Genomic DNA, 22,048 nt, shown 5'->3' with positions numbered 1-22,048 from the left:
GGACCACCATGCCCTCCCAGACCCAGAGCCAAGTGTAATTGGAAGCAGCCAGTCCAGAGCAGCACCTCGGTGGCCTGGGTCAGTGTCCCAGATGTGACTTATCAAAAGAAGCCTGTGGAAGCCATTCCTCACAACTGTTCAGCCTTGGCCATTTGGGATGAGTAGCCAAGTGTGTGAGGTTGAATCCTCTCTTTCATACTCAACCCAGAAGCGTTTATTGTCCGTATTGTCCATTGAGATGCACAAAGGAGGGCTAAAACATAGCTGTCCATGAGGTTGCTCAGTCTGGAGGAAGCCTGGACAGGCGGGGACACATGCACTATGGAGTCTTGTGTGCGGGCACATGTCATGTGCGTGGTGCAGCCACCACGTCACTGTCTGTGAGACAGACACTTAGATGGCTGCACAGCGCGGTGCTGTTCTGGGAGCTACTTCCTTGAAAGCAGGACGTCAGGGCAGGAGCACAGGGTTTTGTGCTCACAGTTCTGCCTCCTTGGGACTCTGCGAGCTTGAACAAGTAATTTAATATCTCACAGCCTCGGTTTCCTCTTCTATAAAACGGGGATAACCATGCCTAGCGTACAGGGTTTTCTGAGGATAGGCTGAAATAGCATTTGAAAGCACCCAGCACTGAGCGCTGCAGACACAGAGACATAGAAATACTGTAGATGTTTGGCAAATGTACACTCTGTTCCCTCTTGACTAAATCTGGCTGCTCGTAGCAAAGGAAGACAATAGGAGTGCTGCAGAGATACAGGCCTCCATTGTCTTCACGGATTCTGACTCTACCAACCAGAGGCAGCGTGGTAAAAATGCTGAGTGATGGTGGGGGTGGGGGCAGACGTCCTCAGTTCTGGTCCTGATTTACTCACCTCCTGGCTAGGTGACCTCACCCAAACTGCTCACCCTCTCTAGACTTGAGTTTTCTCCTCTGCAGAATTCCCTTCCATAATTCCCAAGGTGATGATAAATGTCAGCTGAAGATCTCAAGATTAGAAAGGAAGAAGTAACTGTCTTTATTTGCAGGAAACATGGTCTTGTATATTCTTGCCACGTGGAGAAGTCTAGGGAACCCACAAAACACTATTAGAACAATTCAGCAAGGCAGCAAGATGCAGGACCAACACCTCCAGATCAACTGTGTTTTCATATGCTGCAAAAATTAAATTAAGAAAGTAACGTGGTGGCTCACAACAAAAGAGAATGTGACAATGAATGTATGTATGTTCATGTATAACTGAAAAATTGTGCTCTACACTGGAATTTGACACAACATTGTAAAATGACTATAACTCAATAAAAAAAGTTTATACATATATATAAAAAGTAATGTCATTCACAACAACATCCAAAAGAATAAAATGCTTAGAAATATTTTGAAAAGAAGCACCAGACTTGTGCACTGAAACTTACAAAGCACTGTGGAAAGAATCTGGAACCTGAATAAATGGGCATTTCATGTTTACGGATCAAAAGACTTAATACTGTTGAGTTGGCAAAACTTCCTAAATTGTTCTATAGATTCAACACAACCTCTATCAAAATCCTAGCTGGTTTTTTTTTTCCCCCAGAAGTTGAAAAGCTCATTCTAAAACTCATTTGGAAATACAAGTGACTCAAAACAGTCAAAACAATCTTCAAAAAGAAGTACAAAGTGAGAAGACTTAGGCATCCTGATTTCAAAACTTACTACAAAGCCACAGCAATCGTAACAGTGTGGCCCTGGTACTAGGATGGACATGTGAAGTAAAACTGAGAGCCCAGGAGTAAATTCTAACTTGTGTGGTCTGGTGATTTTCTACAAAAATATCAAGAAAATTCAGTGGGAAAGGAACAGTTTTTTTTAACAAATGATGCTAGAGCAACTACCTCACACCATACACAAAAATTAGCTCAAAATGTATCACAGACCTAAATGTAAGAACTAAAAGTAGAAAACTCTCAGAAGAAAGCACAGGAGTAAATCTTCATGATGTTGGATGAGGCAGTTATTTCTTAGATATGACACAAAAAGTACAAAAAGAAAAGACTGAGAGGAGCTCATCAATATTAAATGCGTTTGTACTTCCAGACACTTCAAGAAAGAGAAAAGACAACCCACCACCTGGGAGAAAAGTGTTTGCAAATCATAGATCCATACGAAATATCTGTCCAAAATGTACATTTAAAAATTCCTGAAACTAATAATAAAAAGGCAAATAACCTAATTTCTAAAAATGGATAATAGAGCTTGAATAGACATTTTCCCCAAAAGTTATCAAATAGCCAATACACACATGATGTTAAGTATCTTAGTCATTAGGGAAACACAAGTCAAAAATCACAATGAAAAAGCTCATCACACCCACTAGAATGACTATAGTGAAAAAGGAAAGCCAATGACGAGTGTCTTTGCGGATGTAGAAAAATGGGAAACTTCATACATTGGGAATGTAAAATGGCGCAGCCATTTTGAAACACAGTTTGGCAACTTCTCATCATGTTAAATATAGAATTACCACATGACCCAGCATTTCCACTCCTAGGTATCCCCTGGGCATAAATGACAACATATGTCCACACAAAGACTCACACATGAATGTTCATAGCTGTGTTATTCACAATAGCTGAAAAGTGGAAACGACCCAGATGTTCGTCAGCTGGTGAAGATTCCACACAATGGAAACCTTCTTGCCAGTGAAAACGAATGATGTGCTGATGCAACATGGATGAACCTCCAAAGCGTGATGCTGAGTGAAAGAAGCCAGACACAACAGAACACAGATTCTGTGTTTCCATTTATATGAAATGTCCAGAAAAAGGCAAATTTCTAGAGAAAGAAAGTAGATTAGTGATCACCCAAAGGCTGGCGGTGAAAATGGAGAGAAACTAGAGGGCACAAGTTCTCTTTTTGGAGTGATGGAAATAGTCTAAACTTACATTGTGGTAACAGCTGCACACCTCTGTAAATATACTAAAAGTCAGGGAACTGTATACTTACAATGGATAGATTTTATGATGTGTAAATTATACCTCAGCAACTCTGTTAATCAATTTTAAAAGATCAACTGACATCACAACTATATAGATCCACATATAGGTCCTAATTAGTGTGTGGAGACTAAGTTAGATCCTCCAGATTCCCAGCTACACAGCCAAATACCAGCCCCCAAATCCTCCAAATGCAGGCTTTACCTGTAAAGCCTTGTCCCTCCTTTCCATCTCCCTGTTGGTCTCCAAAACCTGCTGCTCCACGCAGATCCCCTTTTTTGTTTCTTTTCTTTAACTTTTCTGTTTGATAATACTGTCCATCTCCTATGAAGACTTTGTCTCTACTTGATTAGTCTGACCTTGTTTGACCCCTGGTTTTCATTTCAGGTCTTTGCTAGAATGGTCTGTGATAGATCTTTATCTCTTGTCTCCTTTGGTGTCTCTTCTTCTACATCGTGTTCCCCAAATGGACGAAGGCCCCCCAAGTTTTCATTCTGACTCCTTTCTCTTCTCTCCACACAACCCTCCCAAGAAGCCTCACCTACTCTTGTAGTCCCCCCTCATCTCTGAGGACGACGCTGAAATCTGTATCTCCAGGCCTTCAAGGCTAGAAAAGAAATCACTGCCCAGATGTCTTGCAAGTGCCCAAAGTGTAAGTCTTAGATATCATTTTGAGATATTTTATTGAAAAATTAATTAGTCAGTTCTCTTTTACACTGACGAATGCATACTAGAATGGACTATGAAAGTCACCCACAGAAATGCTCAGGGAGGGGTGTCATGGTTTGGGATGAGGCCAGCTGGCCAAGCTTCAGGGGAATGGCCAGACTGGGAGTAAGCAGAACCTGGAATTAGATCCACCCACACAGCCCAGCAAACCAGGATGGCCTTGGGTGCTGGGAAGTCCCGGATGACAGGCTGAAGGTGGCAATGGAACTCCCTCAGACCCTGAGGATGGAGGAGGGGACTTAGAAGCCTATGGGGTATGGCCAGAGGAGTCCAGGATCCAGTGAGACTGAAACCGTGCTTGACAGTGGAACCTCAGCAGATGAGGTTCAGCAACAAAATTCCAGAATCTTGAAGAAAGAGAAACAATATAAGGCTTCCACCCTGGGGTCGAACAGGCTGGGATGCTCAGCTGCGGACATTTACATGAGTTCTCACCATGATCCGACTTGTCCTCCTGCTCCAGACCCAGCATCACAGAAGCACTCACTCTTAAGGCAGGTGCCGGGGGAAGTCACCTCATCGCGGGGTAAAGTCTGGGCAGTATCTCTGCCCAAAAGCCTGCTTACAACTTCAGCCCGGGCAGCCCTTTGTCCAGGTGAGTCTGCCCACACCTGGTTCCATGACCCATCTGTCAAACCCTCTCTCCTGGCTACGGAAAGGGCTGAAGACGGGGTGGGTAGTGATCAAGCACAATATCCAGCAAGAGCCAAAAGCTACACACAGGACCCAGAGGAGCCCCAGATCTGCCCCAGGTCCTCGCCCGGGAGACCGTGGACACAATGGCCCCATTCACGGACCGGGACTCTGAAACATGAGTAGGTGCTGTTTAAAGTGTCTCTGAAATAAATGTTAACATGCTGACTCAGGCTCCCTCCAAATCCATTTTAAATGTTCTTTAACCCATTTCAGGCGCAGCATTCTGGAGGAAGCAGGTCCTGAGAGCAGCGTGGTCCAACCAAACCCCCAGAAGCCTTGGCAGGAGGCACCCGGTCCTATCAATCAGTGGTGGGGTGGGGGGACGTGAGACCAGGGAGAGACCAGCCATGGTTTGGAGACCACAGTGGCTCCGTGCGGGGGAACCTTCTGGAAAATGCTTTGCTGTTATTATAATCAAAAGCTTTCACCACGTGTTTAGCTTTGCCCACTACCCTCACTGTTCCCTTCCGGGAGCGGGTTTCCAGCAGCTGAACGCCATGTAACAAGAACACCCTCTCATGGTCATGGAAGCCAAGAGAAACATATTTTCTGAAAAGTGGCACTTCAGTGTAGAGAGGCCCGTTGATGGGAGCTGAAATGATGACGTGCCAGGAGAGAGTATTTTTGTGACCTCTTGGAACACTTTTTTCTCCGAGCTTGAGCCGGTGAGGGCTCTTCACAGCTTCTGCCGCCCGACACCTCACCTACCCAGCCTGCTTCTGTAGGCAGTTTAATCAGGACCCATGACACACACTGGAGTTTTAAGTGGAAACATGAAAAGATGTTGCTAGATGTCCCTGGGAAGTCAGTGACAAAAGTTAGACAAAAGTTCATGCAGATGAGAAGGCAGATTTAATTGTGTGTTTGTGTTACCTGTGTATTCCTTCTACCAGCCGTAGGGCAGGCAAAGAGATAAGAAGTACATTTACTGGGGTCCACTGGGACCCAAAGGAGCAATTTCCCTCCTTGACTCCCATGATTATTCTACATGTTTCTGGAACTCTCCTTTCGGATACTGTCTTTGATCCCCTAAAGGGCGAACTCCCAGTGAGCGTCTTACTCCAACTTGAAAACTATTCTGTTGAAAATTTACAACATCAAATAAACAGCCCTCCAAACTTTCCCATCTCTGCTCATAGAAGCCCCAGACTTCTGAATATCTTGCAGCCTTGGAATTGATTCAGATTCCCTTCCTTTCAGTTCTTCCCTATTCATTCGTCAGCCAATCAGCAAGTCCTGCCTCTAGGGCGCTCCCCAAGTTCAGCTCCTCACTTACAACCCATAATAAAGACGGAGATGCTGGAATGTTTGAAGTAGAAAAAAAGGAAAAGGTGGAGCCTATTGGATTATCTTCTATTCAGCTTTCAAAGCCTTCTAACAATTGCATGTCTTGTCTTTTCTTATAAAATGCGACTAATATCCATTCGGTGCCTGTGACACAAGGCACACGTGTTACAGGTAACTCCTGCCCCTCGATGGGAGGACTATACATCCTGAACTACTGGCATCAGGCCTGGCGATGTGATTAGCTCTGGCCAATGAAACGGGAGTGGATGTGACCTGTGCTGCCTCCGAGCAGAGCAGTTCAGCTTTATTACATTGTCCTGCTACTTTCCCTTCCCCTCTGCCATGTGAGAAGCGCGTCTCATTTAGAAGTTGCTTTTTCAGCCTGCGTCTCCAAATGAAGAGGCAATGGGGCAGTTAATCGTTAAAGTCCATGTAGGTGAGTGAAAAATAACCCTTAGCTGTGGTAAGCCTCTTATACAGCTTGTTACTGCAACACGATTTAGCCTAATCTTATTGATGAAGTGAGTAATTTTTATAATGGTGGTTTGACACAATGGTTCTCATCCTGTCCTCACCACAAGCCGACTGGGTAAGCTTTACTTTCTCCATTCTACTGATAAATAATATTAAAACTCAAAAGAACTTGCTCAAATTCTGCAAGTCAAAAAGTGAGAGAATAGATGAAATTAGATCTTCTGCAGTAAATCCATAGCTCCTTCCACGGCACCATGTGTTGTACATAGAATTGTGTTCCATAAAAAGATGTGGTGAAGTTCTATCCCTTAGTACCTATGAGTGAGACTTTATTTAAAAACAAATCTTTGCAGATGTGATCAAGTTATGAGGCCAGGAACACCAACATGACCGGTCCTCTTTTAAGAAGAGACACCCAGGGAGACTGTCGTGTGACAGTGGAGGCAGAGATGGGAGTGACGCATCGATGTATCTGCAAAGGAAAACCACCAAGGATTGTTGGCAACACAAGAAAGCTAAGAGAAAGGCATGGAACTGATTCTCCCCTGGAGCCTTGAGAGAGAGAGCGTGGTCCCGCTGGCACCTTGATTCAGAAGACTACCCTCCAGGACCATGAAGGAATAAATTCTATTATTTTAGGCCACTGCATTTGTGGTAATTTGTTACAGAAGCCCTAAGAAACCAAACGCTGTGACTACCTCAATTTCAGGGCACAAACCATTAGAAGTTCTCAGTAAGTAGGTTTGGGGATGGACGTGGTCTGTCCCAAAAAGCCCTCCTTCCTCCAACGGCTGCCCAGTGTCCCCGGCCTGTCAGTGTTAGGTTCCAAGAGCCGTCATAGCCAAGTCCCACAGCCCAGGTGGCGTGAACACGAGAACTTTATCTCCCCATGATCTGGAGGCTAGAACTCCCAACATCCCAAACCAAGGCGTCATCAGGGCTGGTCTTTCCTAAAGCCACCGCTCGTCGGCTTGCAGGTGGCCACCTTCTCCCCGTGTCTTCGTATGGTCTTTCTTCCGTGCCCAGCTGTGTCCTCATCCCCTCTTATAAGGACATCAGTCATACCGGGTTAGAGCGCACCCTAATGACCTCATTGTAACTTAATCACCACTTCAAAGACCCTGTCTCCAAATGCAGTCACATTCCGTGGCACTGGGGTTAGGACTTCAACATACAGATTTGTGGGTTGCCCAAGGGGACGCAATTCAGCCCATAAACCATTTCATGTTTCCAAACATCTAAGGAGCCTCTCATGAGCCTGGCCACTGAAGCACTCTGGAGCGGAGGCTGAGAACACAGGGGTGTTGCCAGCCCCATCCCTGGGCCCAACAGCAGGACCGCACAAAACTTGGCTCTCACTGCCCTCTCTCAGTTGTTCGCATGGTTCTGAACCATTTGCCTTGTTCGTGCTTTGCTGCTGCCTCCGCCTCCTTGGCTTCGGCCGTCTCGGCTAGAATTAGGCTCTCTCTCGGGCCATGCTGATGGCTGCTGTTCTGGGTAAACTTCCTCCCAACACCCTCAGGCCTCTGGTCCCCTACTTTGACACAGCTCCCTCCTCATGGGCGAATTTCCTTTCAACCCTCTTGCTGCCACCAACCTTACAGTCAAAGCGTAAAACAGAACTGATAAGCATATTTTGAGGCATATAGGATTACTAGGCATAATTGGTAATCAGTGCACCTAAATGACTGCTAATCGCTTTCATAAAGCAAAGCACAATTTCAGCTTTTTCCCCTCCTTGTTAGTTTAGGACTATCTGACATCAAAATAATAATCAACAAGTTCCCTGAAAGCCTGAATGTTTTAATCGTTATTATAATGCTTCTTCATCAGGATAAATTTTATTTGGAGAAGACGGAATCATCAAATTGGTGCCATGATGAAAAGTAAGGAGAGCCAGAGGACACAGCATGATGGAGTGGCCGGAGGGTGGCCAGGGAAGGCGTACCCACTGCAGTGACTCCGGGGAAGAGATCTGAAAAAAGTGATGGAGCAAACCTTGGCTCTTTCTGGGGAAAAGCATTCCAGTCAAAGGGAACAGCAAGTTCAAGTGTCCTGGGATGGGACATGATCACTGTTGGGATTCTGGTCACATCTGTCCCAATGCAAACACATTTTGAAGGAGAAAAAAAAAAAAACAGCCACTGTGGCTTCATGTCAATGACTAGGATAGATGATTTCCAAGGTTCCTTACAAATCCTGTGACTGTTCCCTTCCCATCACCATCCACAGGGCTTCCCACCAGAGAGTTGCAGTCATTTGCTTGATTTCTTAGATGTCAGCTTCCCTGGGGGTGCCAGTCCTAACTTTTTCTAAGTTCATGTCTGCATCGGGCAGCCCCAGAGACTCTGGCCTGACGAGGACCCAGAAGCCGAGGAGACTGAGGTTTAGGGCAGTGCGATGGCTTGCCCAAGATCCTCCTGACCCTGCGAGGACCCCAACCGAGTTCTCCCAGCTCCAAGGCCAAGTTCTTTCCAATAACCCATCACTCCTCAATATGCAAAGAGAAGAAGGCCAAACACTGCATGTCTTAGGGGCACCGACCCCCGTGAGGGAATCAGATCACAGTCTTCCTGGTGGATCTGAGGAACCCTAAAACAGCACATCTTTTAGGACCAAAAGGATCTAGCACGATGGTTCATAAAACGCTCAAATGCTCAAACCATATGTTAAGTACAATTCCCAACGGATATATCCTTCCTTGTATGAAAAAAGAAGAGTTTTTCAACATCAGGCAGAAAAATAAGCATGGACATTGCGGAAAATAGTCTAAATGTAGCCCCGAGTCCGTTCCGGGGCGGTGGAGAGGACAGCAGCTTCTCGGCTGGGCATCTCCCGGCCCACAGGCCTGCCCCCAGCCTCCGGGTCCGCTCAGTAGGTGCGAGACCCGTCATCCCCAGAGGCATCTGCACGTGAGCACAAGTCTCGCTGGACACATCCTGTGTACAGTACTGCTTCTACACAAGTGAGAAAGCCAACCTAAGTACCGAGCAATCTCTCAAATTAGATCATGCATTTTACCATCTAAAACTATATTGGCGTAACATATATGGAGAGCTTGTGGCTTCAGACTCGGTTTGAAAGTGAAGGTGAGATCTTTTGTCACACCTTCATGGGACCTCCTCTGTCCCACCATGGAAAGGGCCCGTCTGTAGTGACTGGACCAAGGAAAACACACACAGCCTGAAAAGAAAGTGTCTCTGTGTGGCTAAGGCTTTGTGCAAATCAGTCCTTGTGCCGAAATCAGGAACGCGGGGATGAACAAAAGTCCGTGTCACTGGCTTGGTTTCTCCGGGGAGGCTGAAATGGTCCCTTTTTGCTCACTGGAGACTGACTTGCTTAAATGAATTTTGTTCATCTTCCACTGAGAGTGAGCACCCTGCACGTGGCAGCTTGTGAATTGAGTCTCCCAGCAAAGCTGAAAGACAACTGGTGAGGGGGGAGGTCTGTGTGTGCGAAACGCCTTGCACAGAGCCGGAGTGGGGCTGTGACACACAGTAACATCTGTGTGTGGCCCAGCAGCCTGCAAACAGCTTCCCTGCAGGGGGAGAACCGTGCCAAGTGAGGACCAGGGCGCTCTTGTTCCTCCTCTTTATCTTAGGGATGCTGATGGTTGGTCTGTTGGGGGAGATTTTTTAAATGAACAAATAAATTCCTTGCTTGTGTGCAGTCTGGATTTTTTTTCCTCTCCATGCCTTCATTTCTAATTCTCCTAAGTATCTTTCCCTGTTAATTTGATGGCATTTTTATGTACACATGCACACTGTACCCAGGCATAAAGTCAGAGACAGCCATTTGTCTTCCCAGAATCCTTGGGCTTTGCTGTCCTGTGGAGATCCAGAGTGAGATACGAGACTTCTCAGCCCCTTCCTGTTAACATGATTTGCAGCGTTTTCCCTGTGCTCAGAGCACATGGCTGAGATCTACACAAGCATCAATAACAGTGCATTCTTAACAGCCTCCCTGGACAGTTGGGTAAATTCTTTCTGAGCGCCTCTAGCTGGCCCTTACAAAGGTTAGCTGACAAACAGCCTGGAAGCCAGGAATCCCACTGTGTGAGCAGAAAGGATATTCTATTGCACAGATAGGGGATCAACTTCATGGAATCGCATTCAGCGTGCTGGCAATCCTAGGTGAAGGTCATCTTTAGGAAAAAACCAGCTTTTCCAAGCCCAGGCACGGTCTAGGTTATCTGGCAGGGAGGTTGGGGTTGGGGTTGGGGTTTTGTTTTGTTAACAGATGCTAGAAGTTAAAAATGGGAATCTGAGCTACCAATTTTTTTCTTTTCTATGTCATTTTACCTGGCTCAAAAAGGGCAAAAGAAGGAGCAAGTAGCATTGCTAAGTAATACTTCAGGTGATGGCCTGAAAATTTCCTCTGAGTCATCCAGGGTCCCACGTGTAACTTTCACAGTCTAGCACATGACAAATAAGCCAAAACACCTCCAGGATGACAGACGACTGCAGAGCAAAGGGACACAAGGAATCTGATCGAAACAAATGAAGACCCGTTGACCTTTTAAACTTGAACTGAGAAAACGCAGAGTTGGCTAGAATTTTTTATTTGTCAAACAAGTAACCACTTAAAAAATCATCTATTCACACAGTTCTCTGTTCTCTACACTGAGGACAGAAACAGGTCCTTGGGAAAACTTTGGAAAACAACACACCCATGAAAAAAATCTCAGCCACGGACACACACTTCTCACTTATCTCTGGTGTCCCAAAGGATGAGGGAAACTTGAACATTTAAGTAAGACTTTAATGCCAGGTGCTAACTGTTCTTCTGGGACTCCAGCCCACCCCTGCCCACCTAGAAGAGGACCCGGTACTCACCAGTCATGAGGGTGTAGTAATTGGGATAAGAGAGACTGGGGAAGTCTGGAGTCAAATAATCCACTTTTACTCCCCTGCTCACGATCTCTTTGAAACCAGGCAAGGACTCCAGATTCTCATCACTGATGTAGTCTGAGCGAAAACCATCCAGCAGAAACACCAGGAGCTTCCGGCGGGCCGTGGCTGGCTGCGCCAGGCTGAGCACAAGGACCAGCAGGAGGGCCCCGAGCTGCACGGCCATGCTGCCAGGAGCGTGTCCGAGCCCGGCTGGTACAGCCGTCCCCTTGCAAAGACTGAGGATGGAGAATCTGTAGCTATTCTCTCTTCTAGGGGCTGGACCTTGACTGCTGGCCTTCCTGAGCCAAGTTCACTTTCAGAATTTAAAGGTACAGCACCCCCTTTTAGAAACCTCCATGTTCACCCTTTACTAGAAAGTCCAGAGACTGACTCCTTCGGAGAAGCCAGGTTCCCTAACCCAGAATTAACACAGAGGGGAGCGAGCGCAACCTTATTATCTGGTAAGAATGTTCCAGAAATACAAGCACCCGCAGAGAGGTGGAATTTTAGAAGATGACAGGAGTCAACCCTAACTTTGCCGTTGGGCTAACCCAAGGGAGGAGCCAAGGAAAAGGGTAATCTTTTTTAATTTGCTGTTATCCACAGCTCTGCCCAATTTAAACTCTCTCACGGACGTTTCCACTTACAATTTAGTAAAGCAAACCTCTTCACTCAGGATGGAAACAAGAGACAATCAAATTCGGTGGGCGTATCTGTCAACTTTTCAGCAGGGCCTCCATCTCCATAGCATTTAAAAACAAATTGCTGGTCTGTGCCTCAGCCACTTATTTCCTCGTATGCATTTAGAAACAGCATTTATTGTCTTACTTTTCAAGTTGCCCGTATCCAAACGCAGCTGGAGGAGGAGGTGGCTCTGAGCAGAACATCCCAGAGCTGGACCGCAGAGCTGGGTCATTACTGGCAGACGGGTCTGAGGAAGCACAGCCCCACGAGACGGAGCTGGAGGCAGGGAGCTGGAGGTGGACAAGCCGGGCTAGAGATCACCCTGCAGGCCTCATGCCAAGAGGGCCTAGGCAGAGGGGGGACTCAGAGGCTGAGCAGGAGGTCGGTGAAGCGGGGCCAGGACACAAAGCACCAACTCCAGAAGCCCTGGGTGCCCTAGGGTGGGACTTTCCCTTGGCAGAAAATTAAATGTAAAGGCTTATAAAATGTGCGTGGCCCACAGCAAGCACTTAACAAATGCTAACTTATTAGCATTCTAACGTTGCTTGGAACCTGGTGAAACTTGCAAGGCTCAGGGCAAAGCTTTACAGGGACTGACAGCAGTCAGACACCAGCCACTCTGACCTCGATCAGTCCTAGCATGCTTCCCCCTCCTGCTGCCCTCTGCCCGGGCCCTCTCTTCTTCTCCTATTCTACTGCATTTAAGTGAGAACGCTGGTCACCTTCTACATTGTGCTGAAAAAAAAAAAGGAAACACCTTGGCCAAACGACCATTTCCATCTCAGCTGGCTGAGACAGGAATCAGACTTTATTTTTCTAATAAAACGAATGCTTTTTACAACTAAAAAATGAGAGAAAGAGGAGAGATTATTCTTAGCTTTTACTAGTTTGGAAACACAATGTGATTCTTCTTTCTCTAAGTTGAGTTGTATTGTTATTCCAAACGAAAGGAAGGAAGGAAAGAGAACAGAAAAAGAAAAGGTGCTGCCGGGCTGATGGGCCGCCCTGGCAGTGACCATCAGACACATCCTGATCCAGTTCCCTTCCTCAGGGAGGGTCCAAGCGGGCAGCAGGCAAAGCTGGCTGGATGTGCTGTCAGTTCCTGAGCAGTTCCGGGGCTGGGGGACTACGGAGATGGTGTGATCATGCAAACCCACGAGTTGCCTCGGGAGTGGCCCCTGGGCTCTGCTGGGGAGATGAATATAAAAGTGGCATCCAGCTTTCCTGTGTCGCTAGCTGGAGCTGGAGGTACAACCCGGAATATGGCTCCCTGAGGGCCTTACCCAGCTGTTGAGGAGGGCGATCCTTAGCTAACAGGCTCCAAATTAGAGTGGCCACAGGTCCCCAGAGGTTTCCAAAGCTCCAGAGACAGTGCTGTGATGTGTCCGGCGGGGGAGCACTGCTGATGTGTGCTATATCGTTATATGATGACCATATTGTTTTATGACAATGTTTAGAGAGTTTCTCTAAATTTTAGGTCAGTAAATTATTGTAAAGAAGCATCTTTAATATACACACCAACATATGAAGAAAGAAAGGATGGAATTCAAACCAAGGAAATCCCAGCACTGCCTGTAGTCAGACTCCTGGTCTTATACCTTGCAGCCTAGAAAAGGTTGGAAACAAAAGCTAAAAGGCAACAGATCAGAAAACGTGGTTAATATGAAGTGCCCAAAGTCTTGTGGTCCAAGACCTCACATGTCTGTTATTGGATGTCCTCAGTTGGGGGTGTTTATCAGCGTCTAATACTTTTTAAGAGCACCTCTTGCCACTTGTTTTTCAAGGGTTAACAGTGCTCTAAGGTCATTATCCACAGGGGTTTAACCCAGAAAATGCAGAAAAGTAAAAAGCTTCCTCCAGAACTTGGTACGACCTTTGCCCTGAAAACCGCTCCAGGTCTTGCCAGGGACAGGAGCGAGCTCTCAGGAGTGTGCTGTCCAGATCTGTCAGCACTCTGGTGCCTCGCCTCCCTGGGGAGGCAGGTGAGATGGCAGGAAAGAGTCCTGGGTTTAGCGAAGGAGGACATGACTCTTAGAGCCTGGGTTCTGGCAGTAAGCAGTAGTGGGATTCTGAGAAAGCTGCTGCCTTTCCTTGCTTTAATTTCCCCTCTGAAAAGTGACAGAGGCTTTAAGGTCCTTCCCAGCTATAGAATCAATTCGATTCAAAAGCTGTGACCCAAGTCAGTCCACATCGGCAACATCAGACTCCATCGATCCTGTTAATCCGTCCCATTTTTGTCAGTCCATGTTGGTCCATGTCAACCCTTACCTTCCCTAGAAATTAGCAGTCTTAGATCCTTAAAGTTCTTGCCCCAAACCCTGACCATGCCAAGTGTCCCATTTGCCCTCTCTCTGCTCAGGCCTTAATATATTTTAAAGGACTGAAATCTTACAGAATATGTTTTAGATCCAGGATAATATTCTAAAACTAAGACGAAATAAAGACATTTTCAGATAAACAAAAGCTGAGAGAATTAGTCACCAACATACTACAAGAAATACTAAAGAATGGCCTTCAAGTTAAAGGGAAATAATATAATATAAAAATTAGATCTATAGGAAGGAAATAAGAGTATCAGAATTGGTAAATAGATGGCTAAAATAAAAGGCTATATATTTTTCTTTTCTTAATGTCATTAAAAATTATTTAAAGTAAAAAAACACTATATGGGATGTATAATTTATAACTTATGAAGAATTAAAAGATATAAAACACAGTAGCTTAAAAGACAGGTGTAGGATATTTAAACAGAATTAAACTGTTGTCACTTTTTTTTCATTTATGAAATAGGATAAGTCTGATATAAAAAATAAAACTAAAGTGATCAAATATTAACTCTAAGTAAACCATAACAAGGATATATACTGTAATGCCCAGAACAACCACTAAGAAATAGTACAAAGAGGCACAGCTAAAAAGCCAGTAGAGGAGCAAACTATCCCAGCATAACGAAGGCCAGAAAAGATAGGCCCACAGCTAACAGTGTACTCAATAGTGAAATGGGAAAGCTTTCCCACTAAGACCAGGAACCAGGCAAGGATGCCACTCTCACTACTCCTACTTAACATAATGATGGAATTTCTGGCAAGAGCAATTACTCAAGAAAAAGAAATAAAAGGCATCCAAGTTGGAAAGGAAAAGAAAAATTGTCTGTAGGCAGATGATATGATACTATATATACAAAATCCTAAAAACTCCAAAAAAAAATTTTAAACTAAATATATTACAACTAATACATGAATTCAGTAAAGTTGCAGGGTACAAAATTAACATACACAAACCAGTTGCATTTCTATCCACTAGCAATGAATTATTTGAAAAAAAAAAAGGTATCTTAAAAAAAAGAACCCATATACAATAGCATCAAAAATAATAAAATATTTGGGAATAAATTTAAGCAGGTGAAAAATCTGTACACTAAAAATCATAACATATTGATAAAAAACTGAAGAAGGCACAAATAAATGAAATGATATGCTATATTCATACATCAGAAGAACTAAGTATTGTTAAAATGTCCATACTATCCAAAGCTATCTATAGATTCAGTGCAGTCCCTATCAAAATTTCCATGGCATTTTTTACAGAAATAGGAAAAACATTCCTAACATTTACACAGAACTATAAAAGATCCTGAATAGGCAAAGCTATCTCAAGAAAGAAAAACAAAGCTGGAAGCACTACACTTCCCAATTTCAAACCTTATTTGAAAGCTATAATAACCTAAACAGTATGGTAATGGCATCAAAACAGACACACAGACCAATGGAAAGGAATTGAGAGCCTCCAAATTAACCCACACATATGCAATCAACTGATATTTGACAAGGGAGCCAGGAATACTCAATGAGGAAAGGATAATCTCTTCAATTACTGATGATAGGAAGACTGCATCTTTACATACAAAAAACAAAACAAAAACTGCACCCCTGTCTTACACCACTCACAATAATTCACTTGAAATGGATTAAAGGCTTAAATTTAAGACCCCAAACCATAAAACTCCTAGGAGAAAATATAGGAGAAAAGCTTCTTGACCTTGGTCTTGGTCCTAATTTTTTGGATAGGACACCAAAAGCACAAACCACACAAGGGAAAATAAACAAATGTATATATCAAACTAGAAAGCTCTGCAGAGCAAAAGGAACAATAAATAAAGTGAAAGGGCAACCTATGGAGCGGGAGAAAATATTCACAAACCATCAGTCTGATTAGGGGCTAATATCTAAAATATGTAAGGAACTCAACAACTCAATAGCAAAAAACTAAACAATCCAATTAAAAATAGGCAAAGGGTCTGAATAGACATTTTTCCAGAGAAGATGTACAAATGGCTAACAGGTACCTGAAAAGATGTTCGATGTCACTAATCATCAGAAGAATGCAACTCAAAACCACGAGATACCAGCTCAGACCTGTTAGAACAGCTATTATCAAAAAGACAAGAGAGAAGTGTTGGCAGGATGTGGAGAAAAGGGGACCACTGTGCGCTGTTGGTGCGAATGTTAATTGGTACAACTATTACGGAAAGCAGGATGGTGGTTCCTCCCATACGACCCAGTAGTCCCATTCTGGGTGTATATCCAAAGGAAATGAAATCACTATCAAGAAGAGATATCTGCTCCCCCATGTTCGCTGCAGCATTATTCACAATAGCCACGACATGGAAACAACCTAAGTGTCTGTCAATGAGTGAAAGTATAAAATGTGGTAGGTATATACAATAGAATAGCATCCATAAAAAAAGAAGGAAATCTTGCCATTTGCGACAACATGCCAGGACCTTGAAGGCATCATGTTAAGTGAAGTAAGTCAGAGAAAGACAAATACTGTATGTTCTCAGTTACACGTGGTATCTAGGAAACCAAAATCACAGAAACAGAATAGCATGGTAGTTGCCAGGTAGCCCTGGAGGGTAGGGGGAATAGGGAGATGCCAGTTAAAGGGAACAAACCTCCAGTTGTAAGTTTGGGGGATCTAATGTACAGTCTGGTGACTGTAATTAACAATCCTGCATTATATACTTGAAAGTTGTTAAGAGAGTGGATCTTAAATGCTACCACCACACACACACAAAGGGAACTTTGTGAGGTGATGGTGGCGTTAACTAACCTTATTATGATAATCATTTCATGATTATATTGAATCAAAACAAAAAAGAGAGAGAACACTCTACAAAGTATTTTAAAAGAATGAATTGGAAGTAAATGTCTAGTTTCTGGAATAGATCTCAAGAACAATGTGGAGTGAGAAAAACAAGTTGCAGATGGATACACACAGTATAAAATCTTAACATAAAAGCATGCAGCACAATACTGCATATAATAATAGTACCAACACCACAGAAATCATACACATCAAAATTAGGATTGAGGTTTTTTCTGGAAGAGAGAAAGGAGAATGAAATCAGAGAGAGAGGTACACGGGGGGTTTCAACTTTGTCAGTAATGTTCTATTCATTTAAAAAACAAAATAAAAACCTGCAGTGTATATATCTGACAAAATGCTACAATTTTACAAATGTGAGGGTTGGTCCAAGGGTGTTGCTTATATTATGCTCTTGGATTTTATGCAGGTCAGAGACATATTATAACTTTAAAAAAAAATCAGCAAGCCTGGTGATTAATTGAACTTGTGGGTGGTAAGGGAGAGAGAAGGGTCTTGGATGAGTCCCAAGTTCTGCCTTGGATGATGGAGTGGTACCATTTGTCAAGACTGGTACTGTAGGAGAATTGCCATCTTTAAGCAATCACCTCATCGTATAAATCGGAAAAAAGAGGGAAGTTAACCTAATTCAAACCATGATCCAAGGTAACAAAGGAACTTTATCTTCAGAATAGAACTAGGGAAGTGATCTCAGCACAGCCGTCAAGAGTGAGCAATTCTGAGCCTTGGCTCAGATACTCTTGTACAAATGACCTAATGTTCTCTCTTTACGTCTTTGCTGGATAAATAGAAATCATCATGTGTGCAGAGGGAAATAAAATGGATTATTTAATAATCACATGAAAGTTGAATGTAAAACCTCACGTAAAACCAACAGACCCCCCCCCCAATGTTTTTCTTTTTAAGAAAACTGAAAAAATGGTTAGTCGAAGGAATACATTTGAGTTTGCGTTAAACACATAAAATATGAAGGGAAAATGCAGTGGCACGTAAACCGTGCTCAAGAGTTGCCACATCGTGGTTGCTGTTAGATGGGAGGAACTGCTCTGAAGACAGGAACTAGATGCACAGAATTACAGAGCCGTGAATATGAAAGGGAGTGCAGAAATAATCTAGTCGTAATCTGCTCATTCTGGAGCAGAGAAGGCTGCATGTCAAACCGGCACCGGAACTTGCCCGCGGGATCGCAAAGGGAAATTAACGGCAGAGTTCGGAGTGGGTATCATCTCCCATATTAATGCGTTTCTAGATTTCAACTTTATCTAATCTGCCTCTCACCCCAGCCCCTTTCACTGCTTATCTGCCTGTAAATATATTTATTACTTGCTTTCAATGATTCAGGTTCACAATCCCCTATTTGAAACTCTTGGGGCCAGCTGTGTTGAGTTGAGCGCTCTTCCAGTTGGGAAAGATAACGCGGTGCACACAGAGTACATCATATAAGCACCTGCAGCATCTGAGGCGTCGGCTGGTAATCAGATGTGTTAGTATTTCTAGAGAAAAATGTACACATGTGCACACCAAGGGGGGTAACTAAAGATCATAAATAGCCTCACAGCAGATCCAGGTGAGTGTATGCCACCCAGTCAGTGTCAGGTAAGACCAGGATTTTCCTCAAGTACGTTATCAAAATGTCTTCAGAGGTTTCTGAATTCCAGAATGGTGGACAGGGACGTAAGCTTTATGTTTGGGAGAAAACTCTAAGTGTACTAGGGAAAGATACATACTTTGCTCTTAGTCTACCGGGCTCAGTGAGGCCCATCTGTGTAGAACATTGTTAGAAAGATAGAAAGGAGGGGGTATAGCCAGTCCTACTTCTGCCCTGGGGCCCTGCCAGCTCCATTTCTGGTCCACGGTATCCTTTCTGTGAGCCCCCTTTTCATAAGGGGGTCTCAGTGAGATGGATCTTTGCACCAACAACCACCACTAAGACTGCTAGCTGCCAAGTCACACAACGTACCTCTTTCCTGCCCAGGGTCTCACTCAAGGGTTCCAGAAAGAAGTCTCCAGTTTCCCTCCTTGAGAAATTTTAATGAATGTTAACTATGTATCTGCCTGAACTGGTTCAAGTGGAGCCAGAAGCGGTCCAGACGCCCTAGGAATACACTCTGCAGACCCACGTATATCCAGTCAGAAGAGTTCGGTCTTGGTTTGACCCAGGCTCTCCCCTGACTGCAAGGGGCTGACCCCAGATGTCTGGTTACTGGGAGTCTGCTCAATGAAGAGATACGTGCAGTGAAGCAATTTGCAAATATGAATTCATTACAGAGACACTTTAACTTATTGAAACCAGTGACTAGTTCTGAACACCAAAAGCTGTTATCATGCAAAAAACGTGCACAGCACTCAGACCTTCTGCTCTAAAGGAATGAAGTACACACATCAGAGGATGTATCTTCCAAGGCAATGGACGCTGCCTGCAATTGAAGTTTCATTTTCAATCTGGTTATGGACGTACAGTCAACAAAACCTTCAAAGAGCATGACATGGGTGTCAGGTCTAGGAATTTGATGCACTGAATACCAAGACTAAACTGCCTGCTGAAAACAACCAAAATACTGAGTGATTTCTTGAAAATATTTGTAAAATGCATTCATAATCTCACAAAAAAAGACATTTGAACTCACAGAATGCAAACTCCTTACTACAGAAATTGCATTTTTTAAACTAGGAGCAAATACTGTGTCAGGGAACCCAGAACTCTAACAGAGCAGAATCACCCCAGTTCCCATTTCAGAATGATATTGTCAGAGGACGCGCAGTTGTAACAGGGTTGGTCTGAGTAGGTAACAGCCTCCGTTTTAGACCCTATGTGACAGCTCTTGAAATCTCTGGGATTCTATGTTTTCACATAGCATCAGTTCTAATAGTCCATTGGGCTTCATTGCCACCAAGTTTACTGTCAGGGACAAAGAGAAGACTTTTTAAAATGTTAAACTGCCAATGGCTAAGTGAAAAAGGACCTTTGCTTTGAGTGGTACAGGTGACTGTGGAAGAGGGAGCCTGAGGTGATGGGGAAAGCTGCTCACTGAGGTCTGCACTGAGGATAAGCGTGGGCATTGTCCCTTTCATTGTCCCCTGTTAGGTCTGCCCTGGATACCGTTTCAAAACATGAATAGGATTTCATCTGCCTATACCCCCAACCTGAGAAATGGCCTCAGTTCTTCAAAGAGCTGTCTCCCTCTAGTGGACGAAGGTATTTTTAAAAAAGACAGAAGCCTGCGAAGGAGTCTGGGTCCACCAAGAACATAAAACCACTACCATTTTGTGGGAAATATGTAAATAATCCTTCGAGTTGGAAACACCATTACAGCACGTAATTTTTAAGTTTTCTCACTATAAATCCAGGAATGATGAAACCAATGTCAAAGGGTTACTGAACGAATCTGAGCATCATCAAATGGAACCAACACAGGAGACCAAGATGTTGCAGCTGGGAGGCTGACGAGGCTCCCTGGTGAGGTGCTGGTGACAGCGCAGCAGCATAGAAGCCAAATTGAAAACAATGATGTGTCATGAGCCCTCATTATCACTTCCAAATAGATGAAACCAAGAACCTTCCAATTTTCAGAAGTCAAGACTATGGAAGTCAAAGATCAGCTGTAGGGACTGCTTCTGACCTTTGGGACTGGGGAACTGGGGGCCCTGCAGTAGGTGGAATAATGCCCCCGTCCCCGAAGGTGTCTACGTCCTAAAGCCCTGGAGTCTGTGTATAAGGTAGGTTACGTGGCAAAGAAATTAACACAGCAGATACAAGCAAAGTTGCCGGGGAGATTATCCTGGATCGCTGGGGTGCATCCAACGAGACCACGAGGGTCCTTAACTGTGGAAGAGGGCAGCAGAGAAGGTCAGGGTGATGTGTCGTGAGAACTAGAAGATCTCGAAGAACTGCTGCTGGCCCTAAGGAGGGCAGAAGAGGACCGTGAACTGAGGAACGCAGAGGCCTCTAGAAGCTGGGAGGTCAAGGAATCGGATTCTCCCCAAGAGTCACCAGAAATGGATGCAGTCCTGCCAGCATCTTGATCTCAGCCCCGAGAGACCCACCTTGGATTTCTGATGTCCAGAACTGTAAGACAATAAATCTGTATTGTTTTAAGCCACCAAATTTGTAGTAACTTGTTACAGCAGCAACAGGGAACTAATGCATGCCTTAACTGCTATCCTGAAAGACACAGAGAATACTGTTAGACCTTGAATTTACTCTGTTTGGAAATGACCTGCCAGTAGGCCTCGCCTTGGGTCAGAAGACTTAAATCTGATGAAGATTCAGACGGAAGAACATGGACCCTCCAGGGCGTAATTACTCACGCTCCTCCCCATCTCCCCGCTGTCTTCTGGAAGCCTGGCCCAGCAGTAAGCCCATTGGCCTGTGAACTCTGTTTCTCCTCTTGCAAAGTGAGAGGGTTGGACTAAAGAACCCTGTTGGTCCTCTCCAGCTCTCCAGATTCTATGGCTCTGCAAGTTCTGAGCCTTTCAAGTCGTTGATACAGTAACAACCATGACACTCCTGCATCAGCAACTCTATCTGTTCCATGATGGGTTCCCTCCAACCAAGACAAGGAAGGCTTTCCCGGACATTTAGCTGGGAGTCCAATCCCTTCTGCGCAGGAGAAAAAGAGGAGAAAACAATGGGTGTTGCTCCAGACAAGCCACCCTAGCCTGAGGCTGAACTTTTCAGCTGTAGATAAGTTTGTATTTTTTTTTTTGATTCCACATATGAGTGATATCATATGGTATTTTTCTTTCTCTTTCTGGCTTACTTCACTTAGAATGACATTCTCCAGGTCCATCCATGTTGCTGCAAATGGCGTCATTTTATTGTCTTTGATGGCTGAGTAGTATTCCACTGTGTAAATATACCACATTTCTTTATCCAGTCATCTGTCAATGGACCTGTGTGTTTGTCTTGAGCATTTGATATAAACCATTAAGAGTGAGGCCTGTCCTTAAATGAGGGCCTATTCTGCATGGAGCAGGGACAGACAGTATCTGATTTCCCCTTCCTGGAATTGGAGACTCCAGGAGTATTAATTAGGAATTTTGTCGCTGTGGCTGCAAGAGAAGGAAAGCTGACTTGAAGGGGCTAGGTGAAGAAGGAGACCATCCTCGGGGAGCGTGGAGATCTCAGTGTACCCCAGAGAGGGGCAGGA

At 44.4% G+C, this 22,048-nt stretch overlaps 1 protein-coding gene and 2 long non-coding RNA genes across 7 annotated transcripts in view; 1 reads left to right on the top strand and 2 right to left on the bottom strand.

Annotated features, from left to right (window-relative positions):
• Positions 1 to 22,048, bottom strand: part of ENPP6 (ectonucleotide pyrophosphatase/phosphodiesterase 6) — an 87,269-nt gene that overhangs the window by 50,299 nt on the left and 14,922 nt on the right. The window lies entirely within an intron of this gene.
• On the top strand, positions 4,092 to 9,825 carry LOC140689501 (uncharacterized). Its single transcript, XR_012064516.1, has 3 exons — positions 4,092 to 4,514; positions 4,609 to 6,118; positions 7,990 to 9,825. It is a non-coding gene; the product is annotated as an uncharacterized lncRNA (long non-coding RNA).
• LOC140689502 (uncharacterized) lies at positions 12,502 to 13,357 on the bottom strand. The gene is made up of 2 exons (XR_012064517.1): positions 13,016 to 13,357; positions 12,502 to 12,920 (listed from the first exon to the last, which is right to left on the bottom strand). It is a non-coding gene; the product is annotated as an uncharacterized lncRNA (long non-coding RNA).

Source organism: Vicugna pacos, chromosome 26 (assembly GCF_048564905.1).
Source record: "Vicugna pacos chromosome 26, VicPac4, whole genome shotgun sequence".
NCBI classification, from domain to species: Eukaryota; Metazoa; Chordata; class Mammalia; order Artiodactyla; family Camelidae; genus Vicugna; species Vicugna pacos.
Note: the sequence above shows the minus strand (reverse complement) of the source record. Positions and strands in the feature narration are given on the sequence as shown.